We start from the raw sequence: 8,759 nt of genomic DNA, 5'->3' as shown, positions 1-8,759 counted from the left end.
GCATCCCATTGCACCAGAAAAAGTCATTTTTCAGGGAGCCCTCTCCCTTAAAGTGACTCTTGTGACAGCTGGGGAATCACTCCACCCTGGCCCAAGAAGCAGTACCCTTTGGACATGGATCAGGATCAGTCCGGAACACAATTCCACATATATCATGGGGTCACTAGGAAATAAACGGCACCAGACCACTCCACAAGCAGTCCAAACTTCAATCTATTTCTTCATGTGATCACACCCTAACTCAAGCCTTGTTTTGATTTTCAACACGACCTCTACCCAGCGGCAGAAGGAGAAGCCGAGAAAAGAGGACGAGCGGAGCCTGGAGGCATATAGCAGATAGTGGGAGTGGAGCATAGAGACAGGTAGAATCTGATATGGATGGAGGCAGCATATCTCAGTTGAAGGTATGGCCGGAGCCCGGCAGAATCTCATAGAGCACAGGATTGATTGCGTAATAAAATTGGCACCAGCCACAGAGAAGATCTGCTCTTCTCTTGCTGTTCTGCTCAGACTAGTAAGTTGACGGTCGAGACGTGGCCTTAGGGCACATCTGAACCGAACCTCTGTGTGCTCTCTGCGGAAAATATGCGGCACGTGAAAAGGCCCCCAGAAGGGAGTACCAGAGACTTTTCCTTTACAGGATTTCACAGGGAACCAAAGTGCTGACCACATCTGATTTGAGGGAGAGTGGGTGAAAGACAAACGTAGGCGAGTGAAGCCACTTTCCTTCACCTCTCTTATCAGCTTTTCCTTTCTCTTTTCCTGAAGCAGTTTATATAATCTGCTATCTGTCAGGGCCTCAGAAAGAACTGTTCTCAAGTAGCTTTCCCATAACGGAAAAGTCCTTATCTTCACTCCAAACAAAGAGAAAAGGCATTCCCATTCTCTGGAACCAGGAGGAGCCTCACTTAGAAAGCTATTGAGGGAAGATTATGCATAACAGGACAGGGATAAACAGGGCTAGAAAGGGCTAGACCTCTCAGACTCGGCATCCTGAGAGGATGAAAAGTTCGGTCACCGCCTGTCAGAACATAGGAGGGAACTGCCCACCTCTCCTGGAGACTGACTAGAGGAGCAGTGAAACATGCAGGGACATAGTGGGCACCCTCCTCTCTGGACAGCATCACTGGAGACCCATGTTTTTCCTAACTGGTTTCCTGCAGCATACCAGCATTTCCCGCCTATCCCCTGAGTGTCACCTTGTGCAAATTTGGGAATTAGCACTTTAACCACTGACCAGGGACACAATGCAGCAATTAAGTTGTAAGTGGTATACTCTGATTCAGAAGTATGAAACCTGGCATGTTGATATGTGTGGCACATGTTAAGATCTCCTTTTGATAGGAACCTCTTTGAGAAGTGCATCCTGGCATGGCAGGAAGAGAGGAGGGTCGCTATTTTGCCCTTCAGTCCACAAGGCAGGACAAACATTCATACTATGTAGATTTTAAAGAAGACCTACAGTCCATGAGCTTAAAAAAATAAGCAGCAGCAATGATGTGGCATCATTCGCAGTTATAAATTTTGCCCATTGGCTAAGGCATAGTGAAGACAGTTGCTGAAAGCAGCCCAGCGGAGGCAGAATACAAGATTCAGGGTGTGCTCTGTGGTCATATTACCATTGCGGTGACCTTTGTGACAACCTGTGATAATTCTCTTGCATTGCATAGCATGCTACTGTTGCTCAGAAAGAGGCTTTTTGAGCTGCGGTTTGTGCGAAGTGTGGCATTGTGGCTAGAAAGCAAGGTTTTGAGCAAGATCCTCCCAACGCATGTGTGTCTTACAAGACCAACCAAAATGCATCAGAGATCCGAAACAGGAGTGCACAGAAGACAGAACAATAAATAAAGAAGAGGTAGTTCACTTCCAGTTACTTTTATGGACTTTGCTGGGCAGCAACCTGAGTGAGTCTGTTATGCTGCTGTACTGTGGACTCCTGCACAGGCTGCACACTTTGCTAATACTGCAACGCTGCAGGGCTGTCCTTTTTTAAGGCATCCTTCAATTTCGAGAGACTATGGTAACGTGCTCTGTATGGAGGTCTTGGAACAGCGTCTAGTGTGGCTGAGAAGGCCAATTCAACAGTGACGATCTCTTCCACATTGAAGACAAATACAATCTGTCCCCTGTCCAGCTCCCTGGTTTTGCTTGTTTCGGGACTGCCTCTTTGTCTCGGCCTGCTGGACAAGGGTCTCTTCAAAATGGGAGAGGCCGTGATGCACTGCCTGCCTCCAGGCTGAACGCTCAGATGTCAAAGTTTCGCATCTGCTGAGGTCCATTCCTAAGGCCTTCAGATCCCGCTTGCAGATATCCTTGTATCACAGCTGTGGTCTCCCTCTGGGGCGATTTCCCTGCACTAATTCTCCATACAGGAGATCCTTTGGAATCCGATCATCAGCCATTCTCACGATGTGCCCAAGCCAACGTAGACGGCGCTGTTTCAGTAATGTATACATGCTGAAAAATCCAGCTCGTTCTAGGACTACTCTATTTGGAACTTTGTCCTGCCAGGTGATACCAAAAATCTGTCGGAGGCAACACATATGGAAGGTGTTCAGCTTCCTCTCCTGCCATGCACAAAGGGTCCAGGACTCACTGCAGTACCGGAGTGTGCTCAGGACACAGGCCCTAAAGACCTGGATCTTGGTGTATGCTGTCAGCTTCTTATTGAGCCATACTCTCTTTGTGAGTCTAGAGAACATGGAAGCTGCTTTGCCAATGCAGGGCTGTCCTAAGAGGATTCATTTGGGAAAGTCTGTCCCAGGCCCTCACACTGCAATGTCTCAGTACCAATGCTTGCCATTAGCCCTTGTTCTGCCCTTGCCACACTGCTCACTCAAATTCTTCACAGTTTTCATTAAAAAGAGGAAACTGGATATATCAGCGTGTGAGAGAACACGGAATCTCAATATGTGTGCCATGTTTGTTTGTTTGTTTGTTTGCTTGCTTGTCTGTCTTACTTATAGGCCGCCTGTGTCCCGATGAGGGGACCCAAGGAGGTTAACCTCAGTTACAGATATTTTAGAGATAGCCGTGTTAGTCTGTGGTAGCATATCAGGCAAAAACAAAAAGAAAAATAACAAATAAACAAGACAAAAATGTTGTGTCACCTTAAAGACTAACTGCTGTATTTTAATGTGAGCTTTCATGGACAAGTCCACTTCCTCAGACATATGGTAAAAACAATTATATACACACAGAGAGAATGAGAGAGCAAGCGCAAGTCCATTTATTTTAAAATAGGAGCACATTTTAGTAGAGGGAGACCCATATCATGAAATAATGCAGCATCATTTCAAAGGGGATGAGAGAGAGAGAGAGTAGAAGATTACTAGGAAACTTAATAACACAGACGCAGCAGGATGACGAGGGAATCAGGCAGTACAATCCTGAGGTGATAGAACAGGAATCACACATTGACTATTCCTATGCATGTGTGCACATCATTTTCTATCCGATCCTACTACCAATCCCTTTTACCCTTGCAAAATCCTACATCTGCACTTTTGTGAATTTGCAGAGCTACTCTTCGCTGCCGGCCATCACAGAAGGAGATATCAAAAAATCAGTGCTTACGAGAATCTGAAACACCCCAAAATACGGTACTCGAGCTGTTCTCTGAGCCCATTATGATGCACTAGAGTGAAGGGAGGGGAAAACAGCAGCAAGCAAACTGGCCAGATGAATGAATACCATATCTCGGGGCCATTGTTCTGTCACGAGCCAAGGATACCTGGCCTCCAGGCTACGTTTGTTGTTGTTTTAAAACCCTGACTTATCTGTGCTACTGCATTTCCTTGTTCCAGATGGGCCTTCCTTCCGATCTGATTGTTGGCTGGACCTGAAATGGAGACTTCCAGCAATTGTTATAAACGCAATGGCCTTTTGCCCTCTGACTGGAGCCAGGCCAAAGTGTTCCCCCTCCCCACTCCCTTCCCCTCCAGAAAGTGCAGAGCCATCATCTTTGGCTGAGAAGTGATATCAAAGGAACCTTGATATACTTTTGGCTGAGAAGTTATCAAAGATATCAAAGCAGAGCTCTATTTCTGCTCATTCCAAAAAAACACAGATTTGTCTTCCAGGGCCAAGGCTGACTCAAGACAATTTGCTGCCTGAGCTGGAATACAAATCGCCTACTTTGCACGTTAAAGTGCATAGTACTAAAGGCAAATCTGTCTGTCTGTCTATCTATTGTGCCTGACCTTCCACTACACCCCATGGTAATGGCCAGCATCCTATTCAGAGGGGAAAGGGCACTGCCCATGCATTCCCCCACTCTGGTATGTTCCCTATTGTGTGACCAATCATACAACCCGAAAGATCTTGCAACCAGTGCTGGTGGAATGCTTACCTGGTCACCCACATATGGGCTTCCATCCGCAAGCGTGTAACTCAGCATGATATGGCCAATAAAAACCTTGCCATTCTCCTTCCTCCAAATCAGCTGCCTACGGCACCTGCTTCACTCTACCTAATGTGAGGGATGTCCCTCTCGAGGACTACCATTAAACTCCATTTCCCACGAACCTGGACTTCCCAGATGTGCCATGCTTTCAAGGAGATATAAAATGAAATTAACAAAGAAGCATTCTCTGTTAAGTGATGTCCGCTGACATGCTACCTTCGTGTTTACAAGCAAGATCATGGAATACCACTAGCTGAGGAGCAAAAGCAGATGGTTACTGCCTTCATGCCCTGTTTCCTTGAGGCATCTGGCCAACTGCTATGTATAATGGAACACTGGACCTGATAGACTCAGAGCTGACGTTTTTACTTTTTAAGGTGACAACTGGACAATTTTACAGCTGGCTGGAAAATTCTTCCAGTTTCCATAAAACTCCCCTAACTTTTCCAGGTTTTCTTGGATAGATCTTTAGTTAAGGCAAGAGGCTCTTCTTTACAATCTTATGCTTGCAATGACTCACTTTTCCCCAGCAGTGTTTACTACCAAAATGTATGTGCCACGAAATAACTGCCAGTGTGTCATGCAGTGCAAATAATCCTAGGCTCCTGCGAGTCCATAATACCCATATGCAGGGGAGCCAGCCAAGCTGCCAGGGGACAGATAACTCCACCATACCTCTGCATCAGGAGTGACTGGAACATCCCAATCACTCCCCAAGCAGAAACACAATAGAATTAATCAAGCCATCTAACAAGGCTATGCAATCGGTCTCTGTGGGTGTCCGCTCTTCCAATCAGACTTTCTTATCCTTATGTTGGCCAAAATAAATCCCCAGTCTGGTGCAGAAGTAAAGTATATCTCCCATTTTAATTAAAAACAGTGTATGTTATTTTCCAGATGTTTGCTACAGCTTTGCTATCTGGCATCTTGGTATGGGGGGGCTGGTTATTAAATCTGGAGTCCTTAGTCTGCAAAGTGAGCACTCTGTGATCGGAGGGTAGAAACATCATTGTATGGGACTACAGGTCCCAGAAGCCCCCAGCTAGGGGGGCATATTTTTTATTTACAGTATTTATTTATTTAATTTACAATATCTAAACCAAAATCTACTCTGGGCAGCTAACCCTGGGCATATTGCCTGGGGACGTCTCAGATTTGTAATCCAGGACAGTACGTTTTCCAAGTACTACCTCTGGCATCTAGGTTATAATGCCATCTATCCAAGATTGATTGAAGACACCATGTGGTGTACAAGCTATGAGTATTTGTCAATTTAATGTGTGTTTCTACTGTACTTACCAAAACCTAGACTCGGGCACTTTATTAGGACTACCTAGTGTGCCACAAAAGTCCTGTGCATGTTTTTGAGTTCTTCAGCACTCTTTGCTAGGGTGGGAGATACAGAAAAAGGAGGGGGCAGGGGGGAAAACAGAAAAACATCCACATAAGACCAGCTGCGTGGCCCAGAGGCCCACAGTAAGATTAAGTCCCAAATCCCATGATTACTAATCCCATGATTCTCCATTCTAGGAGTTCTACCTGTCAGACCCATGCCTACAGATGCCTAAATGTGGCTCACCTGGAGAAGAGGCCTCGCTGGGAAGGTTCTGTGGTTTAGCCTAGGCTGTTCAGAAAGGAAGCTCCAAGCTAGGCCTATGCTAAGACATGAAGCCTTCCCTGCTAGGCCTTTTCTTCCTGTGAGCCACATTTAGGTATCTGTATGTATAGGTCGTGGTGATGCTGTGGGTTAAACTGCAGAAGCCTCTGTGCTGCAAGGTCGGAAGACTAGCACTCGTAAGATCGAATCCACACAACGGAGTGAGCTCCCGTCGCTTGTCCCAGCTCCTGCCAACCTAGCAGTTCGAAAGCATGTAAAAATGCAAGTAGATAAATAGGGACCACCAGGGTGGGAAGGTAATGGCATTCTGTGTCTAGTCGCACTGGCCACATGACTACAGAAACTGTCTATGGATAAACACTGGCTCTATGGCTTGGAAACGGGGATGAGCACCGCCCCCTAGAGTCAGACATGACTGGCCAAATTGTCAAGGGGAACCTTTACCTATGTATGGGTCTGTCAGGTGGAATTCTCAGAATGGAGAATCATGGGATCTGTAGTCTAAGAACTCTGAAAACTCCATGCCTAGTACCAATTCCATAACCTCATGCCTATTTATTTATTTATTTATTTATTTATTTATTTATTTATTTGTTTGTTTGTTTGTTTGTTTGTTTGTTTGTTTGTTTGTTTGTTTATTCAGTGTTTGATTCTTTTGGCAATCCTCATCTTGTGACTGCAGCCCTATTCCTTGGTCGTCTCCTGCATGATTATCAGTGTGGTTTGAGGAGATGTGCTAGCTCTGTCCCTTCCCCATCACTCCACTCACATAAAGGGGGGGCAGTCTGAAAGAATCCCGGAAAATCTGGATTCTTGATCTCTTGTACAGACTACACTCAAGGAGGACCTTCTCCCCTTCAGACTCATCACTGAGACTAGGTAGAATATAATGGGGTCAGGGAGCAGGTCTAAGTGCTCCGCTATAAGCACGTCTGTAGAATTAGGACTAGCACAACTATAACATCTGGAAGATTATTCTGTTTCTTTCCCCATCCTGCAAATTACTTTACTGCAATCCTTTACTGGAATTACTTTATTGGAATTGAAGTTACTTAGCCCACAGAAGAGACTCTGGGAAGCTGACAAGGGGAGCAGAATAATGATAGCTTTTCCATAAACAGACATTTAGTGTCCAAATGTCTCTCAACATTCAGGTCCCATGTTAAATATTTTAATAAAATGAATAAACATTGTGAGTTGTAAACATTAATAAATTTATCTCTAGGATACAAAGGAATAAATAATCTCAATCCAGCACTTGGATTTTTTTTTTTAGCAGCATACCTTCTGCTACATTTAAGAATATTTCTATTTAGATGGTTTGCTTTTGGTAAGGCTTTGACTCTTAAGGAAGAATGGGCAACATTTACCACCTGTGTGGAACATGACACTTTCCACCCTGCCCTGCTGCCCTTACGATGAAACGTTCTCAGCTGTCTTGTTCTCCTGTTCAGTCAAGTGGTTCCGGACAAGGGTTGAACTGTGTAACCATTTTGATTTGTTCATGGAAGTTTACTAGAGATCCTGAATTTGGAAAAGTGGTCCTGCTGGGCTGGGGAAATTTGGGAGTTACAGTCCAACAAAGTAACTTCTTCTCCAAGCCATGGTCCAGAAGACATCACATTCCATTTGCCGCCCTTTCATGTGGCCCAGTTGCTTGGAAACTGCCCCGGTGTGACTCTTCCTGCACCATTCCGTTTCTTCCTTGTGGTTTCTACACTGTTAGAACTACAGTGGACCCTTGACTTACAGAATTAATTCATATTGGAATGGTGGCTGCAGGTCAAAAAGTCTGTAGGTCAAGTCTCCATTGACCTACAGTGCATTGAAAACCGATTAATCCCGTAACAGGCCGTTTTTGTTCCATTTTGGTTTTTTTCTGGTCTGTAAGTCAATTCTCAGGCTGCAAGTCAAACCTAAATTTTGTGGCCAGAGAAGTCTGTAACTCAAAAAGTCTGTAAGTCAAGCTGTCTGTAAATCAAGGGTCCACTGTACCAAGGTGGTCTAGGTAGGATATGAATTAAGTATTAGCTTCGGTTATGAAGATAAGGTAACGCATGGCATAGTGATACATTTGGAAGTTCAGATGCTTGTTGTAATAATCTGCATAGCCACTAGTCCCAGGAATTTCACAAATGCACACAATGTGGAATTAGTCCATATCAACATAAGATCTGTGGTTTTTTGTTTTTTGTTTTTATAAGGCCAATGGCTATCATTTGCCCATTTAAGACCAAACCACCCACAAATAATTTGTATTATAAAAGATATAATTCCTGGGGGTTGCGGAATTCCAGTTCTCTCCCAGCTACTATAAAATGTGCAGCTAAAATTAGAGGAAACAGGGAAACTGGAGGAGAATAGCAGATGATGCCATAGTCCCCACTATGCAGAAAATCTCAGGGCTTCAACCCTGCAGGCTCTGTGGCTCCACTACACCACTGTATGGCAAGAGAGAGGCCAGCCTGTAGTGCAGTCTAAATACAAAAGCAAAGTGTGCTGCTTATATTATGTCCCACAGTGCTTAAAGCACCCTCTGGGCAGTTTTCACTTTTATTACACACGTTACGCATTGCCCCTACCCCCACCCACCCCCTGTGACCTGTGTACTCAGTTTACTGACCTCGGCTCAGAAGTATGGACAGTCGAGTCAACTTTGAGACAGTTTGCTGAGCCTGTCTGGATCAAACTCAGGTCATGGGCAGAGTCTTGGCCACAGTATTGCAGTTTAACCAC

Source organism: Pogona vitticeps, chromosome 2 (genome assembly GCF_051106095.1).
Source record: "Pogona vitticeps strain Pit_001003342236 chromosome 2, PviZW2.1, whole genome shotgun sequence".
Lineage (NCBI taxonomy): Eukaryota > Metazoa > Chordata > Lepidosauria > Squamata > Agamidae > Pogona > Pogona vitticeps.
Note: the sequence above shows the minus strand (reverse complement) of the source record.